Source organism: Elgaria multicarinata, chromosome 5, assembly GCF_023053635.1.
Source record: "Elgaria multicarinata webbii isolate HBS135686 ecotype San Diego chromosome 5, rElgMul1.1.pri, whole genome shotgun sequence".
Taxonomy (NCBI): Eukaryota; Metazoa; Chordata; class Lepidosauria; order Squamata; family Anguidae; genus Elgaria; species Elgaria multicarinata.
This window is the reverse complement of record NC_086175.1, coordinates 44,160,941-44,173,922: the sequence shown is the minus strand read 5'-3', so window position 1 is coordinate 44,173,922 and position 12,982 is coordinate 44,160,941.

Sequence of the window (12,982 nt, the reverse complement as noted above, 5' to 3'; positions counted from 1 at the left end):
AATCTCTCTGAAGTTGGCAGCAATGCCAGTCCAGTTATACTGTTAGGGAAATTCCCCTAACCTGTTAGGAAAAGGATGACTTCACATCCGGTCCAGAAACAGAGACTCTTTATTTACTTTGCACACAGGAGACAGCCCCTTACCATGTACAAACCAACGGCAGAGACTCTCTAACCATCATCCTCATCAGCATACATTTGTAGCTTTCCAAGTCCATCCATGCATTTTACAGAGATTACATACTTTCTACATTTTCCATAAACTATTTCATCTAGAACAATGCCCCATATTGTTCTGTGTCCACCGTATGTAACTCCTTGTACTTTGATAAAACCATCCCAAGGTCAACAGAAAATGTCTCCAGCCAGCTGCGAGCCACTTCTTGGTGCCCGCTAAGGGAGGGGGTCTTAGCAATAAGACTTAGAGATGCCTCTGCGTCTGGGGAAATATGGAAATTTGTTTCCGGCCTCAAGGCTTTCTTCTGGTATGTTATCTGGGACTGTAACCTTTTCCCTAAGTCAGATTACCAGAGCAGGGGTTGGGGCAACTTTGAGCACAATGAGGAGACTAGGCACTTTGCTTTTCTCCGTTTGGAGACACTGGTGGGGGCAAGGACAAACAGTGTGCATGCTTCTGCACTTTTATTCACATTGAAATGAGGGGCTTCAGGGGGGCTTTTCAGATTTCTCTGTCAATCCTCCATTTGTAGGCATTTATAAGCAATTAATATGCCTACACATGTTTCCCCTCAGAGTTACTGATTAATAGACATCAGCTCCAGAATTTCTCTATGAATCCACTCCTGGTTTGCCAACTGATGCTAAACCATTTGTCTTAACTTTTGCTAGTTGTCTATTGCCACTGTAGGTTTGACACTGCTACAGGCACACAGTTTAACTAGGGCAACTAATACATAGAACACAAAATACATGAAATGATCACAAGACAATTCAGTGCCACAAGCTGGATGATTTTAGGACCAACAGATCCAAAGATCCCAGTGAACCAAGACCAAATAGACCAATCCTCCCTCCTCCCCTCTCTTTTCCCACTTCCTGGATGTTTTTTGCGTGTTCAAAGATCTGGTCAGAACACTCAGAGATGTACACACAACATTCCTCCTGAATCAAAGCACAAACGCCACCAGTCAATGCAAGGATGTAATCCAGCACCAACCGGTTCTAGAGAATCATTTATTTCCCTTTGCCCTCCGGCCAAGCCTTCAACGGCATCTGCAGTTTCATTTCCCATCGTCTCAATTATAGACTGCAGGCAAAGCACAGTGGATCTGATTCTCCCTACCTCATACATGGGAAATAGAATGCGCCCAACCACCTGTCCCATTGTCAGGGCCCCAGTAGTTTGGTCTTTCAAGAACCGGGTATTGCGTATTTGCCCCATGGGCAGATCAGATGTCACATGAATGGCTGGAATCAAGGTGCCTATTTAACAGACCCTTCCCCCGCCAGGAGGGAGATGAAATAACAGATGAAATAATGACCTGCCAGGGTGGTGAACTCCTTCTCGCAAATGCTCCTTTCCACCCACAGCTGGTAATATCCAGAAAAGGAAGGGAGGAGACCAGGGAGCCATGTTCCCACTGAGGTGGTGGCCCCCTGGGGCACATACTTAAGATCACATTCACTATGACCCAACCAAACACCAGTCCCATTATAATCCCAACAAAAATGTCCCTTAACTTTAGTATGCAGCTGGATGTATTCATTGGCACTCTGGCACCTCTCTTCCCAGATTGAGTCTGTTTTTACAGCCTTGGGATCCAGGGCATTCATCTGGCTGGCATTCAGGGGAAATGCCCCCATCAGCATGGACAGGCATATGGTTACAGACCCAACAGTTAGTCTTATTCATAGCCTCAGCAGTTTTCTAAGACAGTCTCAATGCCAGATAATGGTTTGGGAAGCCTGCTGCCAGCTTTGGAAGGAACCAAAAGAAAACCAGGATCACAAAGAAAAACAGCCACAGCAGATTGATGACCAAGGGGTAAATTGAGGGGGGCGCTAGTTGGCCCTCCAGCCCTGGGTGCACTGCAGGGCACCTCACCAGGTAGATCGGCTGCGGCCTGTCATTGGAAGCAAAGTTTAAGGCCCCCCATCTGGCAGCAGCTCCATTGCGTCTCCAGGCCATTGGGCAATGCTCTGGGATGAAATTTATTTGGTTTCGGGGCAGTCGGTGGTCCGTGGCAACGCGAGGAGGGCTGTCCAGGCTGTCGATTGGCATCATCTCCGGGCGTGATGTCATCTGGTATTCGAGCTGCCTTACAATGGGAAGCATGGACCCATGAATCGACCCCATCTACTTTCATGGTGGTATCAGTGACCAGTAGGACCTGGTGTGGACCTTTCTACCTGGGCTCAAGGCAGTGCTTCCTCTGGTGTTGCTTCACATAGACCCAGTTTCCGGGGGTCAAAAGGTGCGCTGGACCCTCGGATGACTTTGGTTGCACCTCACCAACCTGCAACTGTATATTCTGAACAGCATTAGTCAAGCCCTTACAATATTCCACAAGGGAATGATGCAGGGCATTAGCATCCCCCGGGACTGGGGTTGTCCCAGGGTGATAAGGCCTCCCCATCAAAATCTCAAAAGGGTACAGCCTATGTTTTCCCTGGGGAGTGGTTTGGATTTGAAGGGCCACTATGGCTTCTGTCCATTTAAGCCTCGTTTCTGCACTTACCTTTGCTAACTAATTCTTGATTTGGCCATTCGTTTACTCCATTTTGCCAGTACTTTGGGGGTGGTCGGGCGTGTGGAAGTGTTGGGGTATGCACAGTGCTTTGCAGACGTTTTCCAGAACTTTTTCAGTAAAACATCTGCCCCTGTCGGAATCCAAAGAGGGGGGTATTCCGAACCTGAAGCAAATATCATGGAGCAACTTCTTTGCGACCTTAATTGTATCAGCTTTTTGACGGGAAAATCTCTGGCCATCCTGAAAACAGATAAATTATCACAAGGGCATATTTGAACCCTCCTGCTGGGGGCATTTCAATGAAATCAATTTGGAGATGGGAAATTGGCCAGAGTTCAGTCAGTACATGTCGTGGTTACATTTTTACAGGTACCCCTGGGTTGTGCTCCAGGCAGATGGGACGTGTTGCACACAATTGTGCCGGTGTTGTAGTGAACCCTGGGGCAAACCAATTCTTTGTTATAATTCCAATCATTCCTCCCTTGTACATCCCATGAGATCCATGTGCATGTATTGGAATTAGTGCCTCTGGGGCAACTGGGCGTCCATCAGGGTGTTTCCACAATCCATCTGGGCCCACAGAACATCCATGCTGTTTCCAGTTTTCCTTCTCTCTGGGTGAGGCGGCCACCTGCAGAGAGGGAATCTCAGAGAGAAGATGAATTAATTTTTCACACTGTGTTGCCATTTTGTCAGTAGGGGACACCCGAGTCCCGTATTGTGCTGCATGTCGTGCAGCTGCGTCAGCAAAAGAGTTGCCATGCGTAACAGAGTCAGTTGCAGAAGAGTGAGCTTTACACCAAATAACAGACAGGGTAGACGGGAGCTGTATAGCAGCCAAAAGCTGAGAAATTAAAGGTCCATGGGAAATAGAGGTTCCTGCAGTAGTAATGAACCCTCGATGTTCCCATATTTTGCCAAAACTGTGGTAAACATTGAAAAAATAACAGGAATCTGTATACGCATTTACGGAACAGCTAGAAGCAAGGGTGCAAGCATGCATGAGGGCATAGATCTCAGCTGCCTGTGCACTCGGGAAGGGCAGTGAATATGCCTCAACCACTTCATGCGGAGAGCATACAGCATTATGGCATAGCCTGTTATATGGGTACCGTCAGGAAGAAGGAAAGAGGAGCCATCTACATAGAAAATGTAGTCAGGATTGTCTAAAGGGACATCAGACAAATCAGGGCGGGGAAACAAAACAGTTTCAACAATTTCAATACAGTTATGAGAAATAGAGTGTGGGTCACCGTCAGAGGGGTTGGTAGGAGGGAAGCCAGATTCAAAGGGTTGCAACAGACCAGAGTGAGGTTGTCCTGGGCAATGAGGATCTTCTCATAGCATGTAAGATGAGCAGAGGAAAGGTGCTGAGTCTTGCCCTGTTGAAGAAGGGCAAGAACACTGTGGGGAACTGCAACAGAAAGGGGTTGTCCAAGAACCAAATCTGCAGTTTGCTCTACCAAAAGTGAAGTGGCTGCCACTGCACAGAGACAGGCAGGGTAACCGGAAGCCACTGGATCCAGCTGAGCACTGTAATAAGAAACAGGGTGAGGCAATCCTCCAAAGGATTGGGTAAGGACCCCAGAGGCGCAGCCTTGCGTCTCATGGCAGTACAGGGTAAAGGCCTTGCCATAGTCAGAGAGACCCAGGGCTGGGGCAGTTGAGAGGGCCAGCTTCAGGGCGGAAAATGCAGACCCTGCCTTTCTGGCCATGCGATCGGATCTGGAGAAACATCATGGGTCAATTGGGTGAGGGGTTTAGTGACAACTGAATACTGTGGGATCCACTGCTCCCAAGAAGCTGCAGAGCTGTTTCTTGGTTCTAGGGTGGGGCAAGTCTACAACAGACTGGATTCAGTCTTGGGTGAGAGTCCACTTACCTTTGGAGATAGGGTGACCCAGGTAAGTTACCACAGGTTGACAGAACTGCAGTTTGGAAAAGGAAGCCTTGTGCCCCCTTTTCGCTAACTCAGTAAGAAGACAGTGTCAATTTCACAGACATCTAAGGAAGGCGAGGAAATCAATAGATCATCAATATATTGAGTAAGCACAGACTCCCCAGGTAGATGTATTGAGTCCAGATCTCTCTTCAGAAGCTGGCTAAAGACCCCGGGACTTTCACAGAGCCCCTGAGGCAATCTAGTCCATGCAAATTGCCCCCTTCAAATGAGAACGCCAGCAGGTATTGAGAATCCAGATGCACTGGAATGCTAAAGAACGCATTTGACAGGTCAATGACACAAAACTCTGAGGCATCTGAAGGGATTGTAGACAAACCAGTAGCTGGGTTGTGTACAACAGGGAAAGAGGGGATCAGAATATTGTTAATTTGTGTCAGAGCATGAATGAACCTGTAAATGGGGTGCTCCCCCCTCAGTGAAATGTCCTGGTTTAACGGCTGGGAGGAGGGGGCGTTGAAGGGGCTGACCGTTGGTACCACAATCCCGTTTCAACAGATCATTCAAGATTGGGTGAGTGCCCACAATAGCCTCTTTAGACAGGATACTGAGGCAGCCTGGGCAGACAGCTCTGTGGTTTAACTCTGAGTACAACAGGGGTAGTGCTAGATAGCAGACCCGCTTCATTAGGATTCTGCGTCCATAAGATTGGGGGCACGGTGGAGAACCTTTTCTGGTTCAATGAGGAAGAACCCTCCTGTGCCTCATCCCACAACAACACAGCCATCAGAGCAGACTGATTTGCTGCGGGCAAATGCAGAAATAAATTATCACCAGTACATTTGATAGTTGCTTCCAATTTACACAACTGATCTCTGCCCAGTAAATTAAGCGTGCTACAGGGTGACACAAGGAATGTGTGCTCAGTAGTTGAGGGGTCCCAAAGTTACAGACACAGGGTTAGATACAGGATGGACAATGGGGTTGTCCCCTATGCCCACAGCTAACACAGTTTTGCTAGACAGAAGAACATGTAGCTCCCGTATCCACTAAAAATTCAGTGGCATTCCCCAACACATCGAGTGAGACAGTGCAATCACGGGACAGCGGCAAAACAGGTGCACCAGAACCAGAAGGAATAAACATAGGAGCAGAGTTAACAGGAAAAGGAGGACTCAGGCTTTCCTATTGGTGGCACAGGCAATGGCGGTGGCAAAAAGTGTGGAGTGTCTCTGGGGGCAGGCTGCATAGGACAATTGAACTTCCAATGTCCGGCTTCCTTACAGTAATGGCATAAGTCATTGGCTCTTGCTTTGGGAGCTCCCTTATTTGTCCTTTTATTTTCTGAAACCATCCGTATTTCCAGATCCTCAATTTGCAGAGCCATTAACTTATTTATTGTGTGTTTATCACTGGTTTGTGCTTTATTCCAGAAGTGACATGCCATTTTAACAATTTCCATCACAGGCTTGTCTTCATATCCAACCTGGTTAGTAATGTGTTCTGATACTCCTGCTTCTAGTCCCAAGGCAAAAGAGTTAACAGTGCAAGCTCTCAGTTGGGTTTCAGGCTCCGCACACCCACTGTACAATCTGCATACATGCAAGAGGTGGCTATAATAGTCAGAGGGGTGCTCGCCAGGCTTTTGGCGGCACTGTTGAATATGGTTGTAGTCTATCTTGGATGGACTCAATTTCCTAACAGCCTCTAGCAAGTTCTTCTTTGCTGTTTCAAAAGATCCTCTGTAGCGGGCTGTGTGTTTGGCCACTTTGCCTCAGCTACCAGCACGTCACACTGTTCAGGGGGGCGGGTGGGGGGCGGGCGGAGAATGGCACAGTGTAACTGATTTACATCATTCCAGTTTGGCTGGAAGGCAGTGAAAATGGTGCACAGTGTTGCCTCAAATTCCTCTGGATCTTTTCTAATTTTTGGTATTGATTTCTGCCATGCTACAAGGTTGTTAGCAGTCCAAGGAACATGAACGTGCACTACCGCCCCCTCCCCAGCTGGGTCTGGATACTGCTGCAGTGGGGTTTGCACTGTTAGGGTTGGAGGCTCTCTCTGGAGAGACTGGGGCTGAAGAATTTATTTATTTATTTATTTATTTATTACATTTCTATACCGCCCAATAGCCGGAGCTCTCTGGGCGGTTCACAAAAACAGGTGTGGACTTTTTGTCTGGAGACTGGATGAGCTTGTAGTAGCTCGGATAATACACTCTGGTAACAGTTGGGTCAGCCTTTTTACACAGAGTAAGCAGGAGGTGGTTATCGGAGGTACAGACACTGTTGTGCATGAACCAAAAAGTGCACATCTCCTCATCACAAGGGACCTCGCACAACTCCCCACCTAATGTGCGGTGGTCAAAATTAATGATTGATTGAGGCCCCCTGTGAAATCGGTTGAAACACTAGCGAAATTTGTTTGCTCCGGGGCTTGAGCGCTCGAGCTGACAACCTGGTCCATGAAGTGGGCCATAGGATGAGGGGGAGACAGACTGAATCTAGTGTAGCGGCGTGCCACCTCACTAGGAGCTGAAGTTGCTGGGAGGGCAAGAGAAGCAGAGCTAGACTGGGTTTCCCGGGCTGAAAGTGGGGCAGGTATAGAATGCGAAAAACCTACTTGACTAGGGTTTGCAGCAGCTTCAAACACGTAAAGCATAACAGAATTTGGGGAGGCACTTGAAGGGCTCCCCACAGAGGTAGCGGGGGAGGAGAGGAGTTGAGCAGGTGGAGAAAGGTTCGGAGGGATGCTGTAAGACACTGCTGTAAGACATGGGCTCCAGCCATGAACAGAAGAGGGGAAGGAACAGTGGAGCTGCCAGAAAGCGGGGAAATTGCAGGCTGAGGGGCCACTGCAGAAACCAAAGGCAGCGCCGCAGGCAGCGGGGAAGTCGGCTGTGCAGGCACAGGAACCAGCAGGGTGGCTGGCTGCAGCGGAGGGAGAGCAACAGGAACCCATGGAGGGTCGGGAGGTGGCTCTTGGCGCACTGCAGGAACAGGCAGCGGCGGCGGCAATCGCCTGACTAGGGGTACGCAGTCATCTAACAGATCGGGAGGAGATGGCAGCAAGTCAGGAAGTAGCAGGTCAGTAGGAATGCTGGGGAACAGACCGACAGCAGAAGTTCCCAGGGTGTCGGGAGAAGGAGCTGAATCCTTCTGAGTGCTTGGAGATTCCCCAGGTTTTGCTCCTCTCCCAGCCCAGGTGCCATTTCCATTCCTTAAAATGCCCCTTAATGCTTCAACCTCTGCTTTCTGCTTTTCCAAATCTGCCTTAGGGCATTTCTTTTGTTAGCTGGGAATCGCCTTGCAGGCTGCTCACGAGTGTAGAAATTCCATTTTTCCACATAGCGGGTCGCACATGGGCTATAATTTGCGTGCATAAAATTTGCTGGCATTCTTTTCTCAAAAGGGGCATACTTTGAAGAAGTTGTCCCCATGTTCTCAAAAAGAAAACTCCAAAAGAAAAAAGTAAAAGCCACCAAAAAGCCAAATGGTCCCCTCCTCCTCCTTGCGAGGGGGAGTGGAAAAAACCAAAAGACCCAACTTCCCCGGGGATTTCAGAGGAACCTCCTCAGACTACAGACAAGGTCCCACAGGGCGAAGGAGCCTTGTGAAGGGTGACCCCAAGGTCCTGCGGAAACCCTCCAGATTTAACAATTTGAGTTCCCTTGCCTAGGCATCACCGAATTTCTGGGAGGCCATCTCCTCCCCCAGGAAAGAGCCTCTGTAGGAAGGGGGAGCGGGGAAGGAGATGGGGTGAGGGAGTCCACATGCAGCACCCCAGGAACTGGGCAGAATGACAAAGGAGCTGGGCAGAATTACTCACCTTCTGTCCAGAGATCCTGGAATGGGTGCCGCACTTGGTCCTCCCTCCTGCCCCTGGGCTGGGGTGGGTATGGGATCTGGCCACAGCGTGCCGAGGAACCAGGCAGTGCAGGCAGGAACAACGCGATACAAGCTCACCTCATCTGGGTCCCGCTCCCCAGGCCTGGTGCACCGCCAGCTCAGATCCCACTTTGAACACCAAAACTGTTAGGGAAATTCCCCTAACCTCGTAGGAAAGGGATGACTTCACAACGGGTCCAGAAACAGAGACTCTTTATTTATTATGCACACAGCCCTGACAGCAGAGACTCTCTAACCATCATCCACATCAGCATACATTTATAAATTTCCAAGCGTTTCACAGAGAGTCCCTCCTCCTATTTTTTATTGATTACATACTTTCTACATTTTCCATTTGGTGGAGGCAAATGGTGGGGCAAGGACAAACAGTGTGTGTGCTTCTGCACTTTTATTCACATTGAAATGAGGGGCTTCAGGGAAGCTTTTCAGATTTTTCTGACAGTACTATAGCTAAACTTGTGCCCAAGGGGTGGGCGTCAAGATTTCACCAAGGGGTCTTCTGTGCAGGAAGCTTTCGTAGCCTAGTCCACCTTTATGTAGAATAGGCCTGATGTGCTGAAACTATTCTAATAAAGACCATCTCCTTGTGAGCAAACTTCTGAAGTTTGGCTACGTTTGTTTCCTTGATAACCATGAAAGAACCTGAACCTGAAAGTTTGAAGGAGCTTGGCAGGGGACACACATATACTTTGGCAAATTAAGCCAAATTTTAAAATGGGTAGAAATCAAATTAAAGTAGCCATTAGATCTGATGCAAAAGCATTTCCCGGTAGGTCATGCCACAACCTCTATTTGTTGAAGTGCTCTGCTTTCAGATTCTGGTGCCACACATCTATGGCTCTTGTTCAGCTGGAGAGTCAAGCAGCTTCCTTCTAGGGAGATGGATTGGCCAGCTAACGTTTGCTATAACAGATTTATATACATTTATTTAGCTGCTTTGCATATATCTGAATGATTTCACTTCCTATGCTCTTTTGTTCTATGAGTCCTGTGATCTGGACTCACCCTCTTTATCACTGCTACCAGATGCTTGCTTGATAGGCAGAGAGCCAGTGAACAAGTAGCGGTGGTATCTACTCTTCCCTCTCACTACCACCACCACCACCATTACCTGGGCCATAGCAAGATGCAGGTGAACATGCTGAGTGCAATGGTTAAGAGGAGAAGCAACTCCAGGAGACACCGATTAGTTGGAACCTGCTGGGGCATGGGCCCTCGGCAGGTGCCCAAACATGCCTACCCTTGATGCCAGCCTGGTCTTTCCCCTGCTATAACTGGTAGCTATTCGTGCACGTGCTAAAAAAAATACTGTGCCGAGAACTTGGAGCACTGCTGACTTTCTATGCCACAATATTGCAGAATTGTCTATAATTCTATAAATATGCGCCATCACATTTGTTGCTAACAAATACACAAAAAGGTGGTTTAAAAATTTAGTACAAGTTTACTAACTTGGGACTAGTAGCACTGTGGGGCCATGGGAAGAGTCTTTCCTAGTTTTGATGCTTTCCCCTCTTCTAAGCCCTTTCAAACTGCCTCACCCACGGGCTCTAGAGATTTGCATTTCTGTCTGCCTCAAGCGAAGAATCTTGCAGATACCGGAGTTATTTTAAACAAGCAGGAAGAAATGAAAGAAACCAGGAAAAGATCTGTCATGGATTGTACTAAGTGCAAAACCAAGTTTTTTCTGCCCAAACATGCACAGGAATAAAACCATTCAATTATCAATGTTTCCCAAGCACCGGTACCCCAGGCAGTTCATTGGTCCACCAAATCAGGCAACCAAGCAATTGAGCCAAGTGACTAAGAGACTTATGATGTGTGTGTGTGTGTGTGTGTGTGTGTGTGTGTGTGTATTTGTATGTATGTGTGTATGTATATATATATATATATATATATATTCCCATTTTGCTAATTGCAAGCCTCCAATCTGAATACAGTTTTCTATGCTCTCAAAGTCATTTAGCAACTTGACAAACAGAATATTTATCTCCCAACCCACTCTGATTTTGTAACTTTGCGGCTCACGGGGGGGGGGGGCGGGGGGGGAGAGAGACTAAAATGGGAGTGTTAACCATTAGTAAGTATTGTGCAATTTCTTCTTCTTTTTCCTTTACGTATTTTCTGAGGCAGAAAAGCATGGGAGGGTTCGGAGTGGGAAAAGGTACCCCCTCGCCTGTCTAACATTCCATGAACGAGGCAGGGCGATGGCGAGATAAAAACCTGGTCTGGAAGCTCCTCGCTCTACTTAGGAGTAAGTCCATTGAGTTTACCCCCAGGTAAGTGGGCATAACTTTGCAGCCGCGCATGGACGAGGCCAACCGCGTTGCTGCTGCTGGCCACGTGACTCCCAGCGCGGCTGCAGACGCACATCCTGCACGCTCTGCAGCGGGACTCCAAAGAGCCTGAAGGACTGGGCGCTGCTACCTTATAGAAGTGCAATTGCCCAGCCCTGGCATAGTGGCGCCAAATATGCCCAATGGGATGTGAGCACGTCTCCCCCCCCACGCAACCCCCTCCCCGCGGGACGTGGTGGAAGGGCATTTGTCTGCACGCGCTCTGCCCAAATCCTCTCCTGAGGGTCGGTGGGTCTTTGAGTGACGTAGCAGTCCATACATACATACTTATACACACAAACCTCTTCTGCTCTCAGGAGAGGCTCTTGCGCGGGGTAGAAAAGGTAAAGATTTTCTCTTAGGTGCCATTGCAACTGGCTTTTAGCAAGCTTCTGTTAGGACTTCCTAGAGTGTTCCTCCATTATGTTCTCTCTCCCCACCCCCATTCGTTTGTTTTGAAATAGAGCTGCTTCAGGCTTGGTGACTGATATTTTGACCAGCCCAGCCTCAAGCGTTTCCATTCGCGGGGGTGTGAAGGGTGTGTGTGTTGAACCTCTCAACTCGTTTGGTCTGTCTAACGGCAAGTTTTGACCCGACTACGCAATACAGGTAGAGTTACCTGTATGAAACTCCACACCTGCCGCAAACCCGTTGGGAGGTCTTCCTTCAGGACGCGAAGGCCCCCGCCTCGCCCCTCCCACGCAGCAACGTTGTGGATGAAGCGACGCCTCTTACGGGTTGGATCTGTGCTGTTTTCAAGGCGGCGTAGAGCCCTTACTCTGCACAGCCTTAACGTTTCTGGGTGTTGATTTGAGAGGACAGCCTCGCCTTTAAACCGGTAGAACCCGCTTAAATGGGGGGGGGGGGGAAGGCGCTTGCCACACACTTACTTGCTTGTAATTTTCCGCCTCTATTCTATAAGATCCTGTGTTTTGGTAGTTTCCTTGGGTAGGAAGAATGATGACCTGGGAAGTTCGGGCGTTCTGTATAATGCAACTCCTTCCACAGGTCCTAAAACTCTGACTGTCCGCGCTGTCAGGAAACGTGCTGCTGCCTCAATGCCGAGACCAGATTTTCTAGAAGTGAAGAGCTATGCAAAACCCAAGTGCGCTGCTGTAATAGTTTTCTTCTTCCTCTTGTTTCGGAGAGCTTTAAAAGGCAACTATACTTAGATATAAGCACATATGGGGCATTAGTATTAGTATTATTATTTGTATTTGTCAATTCTTTTTGTGATTGATTGTATTTGTATTCCCACTTTAGCATTGTTACCAATTTTTCAACTTTGCTATATGGAAATATTTCAGTATAGAGCGCATGCTTTATTTTTGATTATGGATTACGGTTCAGAGCAGGTCAGCGTTCGGTTGGAATTCTCCAGAAAGACGACTTTGGTGTTTCATCTTGAAAAGCTGTAGATTTTTTGAACTTGCTGGTCAATATTTTAATGAGAAATGTTAATGAGAATTTAAGTGTAGGTAATTTTTATATTTAGAAATCAGCTACTTAGACTGCAGTTGTATAAATGCTTAGCTGGGTGTAAGTTCCATTGAGTTCAATGTAGTATAGGACTGTTAATATGATTTTCTCCTCTGCCAGTGAATAGAGTGTTTGTTTGTTTTTCATTTTAAAGATGTAAACATCTAAATATCCTGTCTGATAATATATTTTAAAGATGAAATTCTATGCACACTAACCAGAGAGTAAATTGCATATAACCAACATATTTCATAGTACACAGGGTTGCAGTGTAAAAGGATTAATAATTTTAGTTTAGAAGGTAGGCATACATGGCAAAGAATAATATTTCAGACTTTTATAAATTAACATCATTTTATTTTTACTCAGCTGGAGAATTGAATATCCTGAATTTCTACAGGTGTGTGTGTATTTTATTTATATATATGATAATAGCATTATTTTAATAAATTAATTTGTTTCTGCCACTGGCCAACATTTTATTTATTTATTTATCACATTTTTATACCGCCCAATAGCCGAAGGTCTCTGGGCGGTTCACAAAATTTAAAACGTTCAAGGTAATATTTCATATCCTCTCCCTTCATAGATGTGCCGCTGATCTTCACTGGCTTTTTAAACTTTGAAATAAGCATGTGGAATTCTAATC